We start from the raw sequence: 3,026 nt of genomic DNA on the forward strand, positions 1-3,026 counted from the left end.
GGGTTAAAAGGGTAATCTGTCAAATAAGTCAAGAGGGTTTAACTTATCAAAAACGACTTATTACCGGTTTGGTACCGGTATAAGCACTTTTTTTTATTTATCCAAACACTCCAAAATGACTTATTACCGGTTTGGCACCGGTATAAGTCAATAAGTCCGTTTGAAACGCTTTCCCAAACACCCCCTAAAGTCGAGTGTTTCTATTGCCTCCAACAAAATGCCGAATAGTTCAATAATTCAATGCTCCAAAACACCAAAAGCCTTAGTTACACAAGAAGCCCCTTTTTTTTCGAGACCACACTCCCCTCAACCCATATTAATCCCGCCGCTATAAGAACCTAACAACACGTCATTTCAAAAGAGAGTGTTAGGCTTACACCTAGTGAGTTCAATTAATAACGTAAATGTAGCTATGAAGTCTTTATTTATATATACATATAAATATATATACATATAAATATATATATATATATATATATATATATATATGACATAAATTTAAACACTACAAGAAAACAGTTAATTCAAAAATATCTCACGGAGGAGCCAAAACATCCGAGGATGACGGGGGAAACCCGATTTACCGTTGATTATGACAGACACAAAGTAAGTCATAAATCAGCGTTATAAAACATCACTTACAGGTTTAATACCATCGACATCAACCTAAACCAGTCATATAGTCGGCCGTGATCTTAAGCACTTTACCTCGGTAATTACACAATAATCACAATGCCTATTACCGAGTGAAAGTGAGAGGATGATTTGGTGATTATATAATAGTCACAATGCCTATCACCAACTTACACCATCATTCCCATGAATAAAAATAAAACGACATTCATGTCTATAATTCCATCACCTTTTAGTGGCATACCCAAAACTCGACGTTTTTAGTATACATACGTTTACACATTACTAAGACTTTGCATAAAACCCTTAGTCCAATGGAGTACTCCCATTCGCCATTGCCATTATGAATATAGAACGTATGGGTGTTAGTGTCTTATGGCTAACAATACTTTGACATGAGTGTTTCGCCAAGGCTCGTTTCTATATTCCCAACTCATCTTTACATTATAGACAGTGTTCCTAAGTTCACTCTTTTATCATAAGGGACATTCCATTTTCAACCAAGCAAGTGATTATTATAGAGTTAACGTAAGCAGTAAGTGTAATACATCTCCTCATTTGATATAAGATTTCATAAATAGAAATAGGGTGAACTCACCTTGTAGGATTTAGGAGAAATCCTAGAATCTTGAAGCTAAGTGGAAGTGGAGAAGCTGCTTGACGAATCATGGTGTTTGGATTGCTCGGTCGGCACGGTCGGAGATCGGGTGAAGAGGGTATCAATCGCAGTCTGTTGATTTCTTCTCCTGCCTTGGGATTTCTGGTGAGCAGCAAAATAGGGAAAAGAAAATGGAGAAGGGATTGGGGAAGTAGCACTTGGCTCTTCTTGAGAGGGCGAAGGTGGGAGGCCAATGGGTTTTCTTTCCATCTATTTCTAAACAAAATACAATAAAACTAGTGTTCCTCTTTTCAAGAACCTTGCCCCCTTCTAACAGCCTTCTCCCTCTAGAGACTCCACCCCCAAGATTGAAATATATCTTCAAGTCTTCCATGGAAAGTAAGGGACCACAAAGGGAAGGGTGTACACTAACAATAGGGGTTAGGATACTAGGGCTACAGGACAAGACCCCCCTCCTTTTTCAAACACAAAAGTAAACATCCCCTCAACTTTAACAATATATATATATATTTCAAAGAAGGATCTAAAAGACATATTAAGGGGTCTTAAGCTTTAAATAGATAAAAGAAAATGCATTATCTTACTAACAAGGCGAAACCTTTGTAGAGCATGGAACGGATATTTTGAGAAAATCTCGAGTGTTACATAAATATAGTTTTTTTATTCATTTTAAATGGTTTTCTTGAAAAATATTGTTGAAGTTTTAGTAATTGGAAATCATTGAACAATTTTTTTTATATTATCCTACGTCTACGTTTTGTGTAGATCTATTGATTGGTAACGTTATATTCAATATTGTTACAAACCCCAAAAGTTTCAGTCTTTTTGGATGTTTCACACTAACATAAAAAATCATAAGACTGACCCTTTGTTTTATTTTTAGGTGGTAAATTTTAAATCGTCACAAAGAAGCAACTACTAAATTGATAGGTATCCATGTCTTCATTTTGATATGGATGGATAAGATTTTGATAAAGGGGATTTAGAAAAGGGAAAATTGTATGAAAAAGTAATGTACTTTAACTTGATTTCTATTTTGGTAACGTACTTTCAAAACTTCCATTTGATACTTAAGATGTAAAGTTTTAAACATTTAAGTACTCGGATAACCGGTTGAAGCGATAACCGATTGCCATGCTGATGTGACAAGTGATGTGGTATCTAACTCAGTATTATTTGCTAACATAGACATCTTAATCTAAAATTAGTTTTTATGTATTGCGGTTTATTAGAAGAACGAGTTAATGCTTCAACCGATTAAGCAGTTACTTAAATGTTTAAAACTTTAAATCTTAGATACCAAAATGAAAGTTCTGAAAATACGTCACCTAAAATAGGAATCAAGTTAAAGTACGTTATTTTTCATGCAATTTGACTTATAGAAAGATATGACTGATAAAGTTCTGATATGAAATGATATTGATTTCATTATGAAATTATGTGAGTTTTCTTATTTGTGATGTTTTGTTTTTTTTTATATATACACCATCTTTTTATGTTATTGTATATTTCTCTCATAAAAAATACGTTTTTGTGAAGATAAAATAAACCAAACAAATTGCACATCAATTGAAATTATAATGATTAGCAAAAGACGTTGTGCCTGATTATTGGTTCTTTATTGCGCAAAAAAAACCATATATAAGCATAACTGATAGAAGAATGTGGATTTAGCCTTAACCATGTAAATTTGGCCCTACGTTGTGGCCTTCGCCTGACGCCGGTCCTGAGTTCTTCTGTATAGAGGTAAGTAAATCTGGCTCTACGATGTGTC

The sequence above is a fragment of the Cynara cardunculus genome (genome assembly GCF_001531365.2).
Source record: "Cynara cardunculus var. scolymus isolate 2C chromosome LG 1, CcrdV1, whole genome shotgun sequence".
In the NCBI taxonomy this organism is placed as follows: Eukaryota; Viridiplantae; Streptophyta; class Magnoliopsida; order Asterales; family Asteraceae; genus Cynara; species Cynara cardunculus.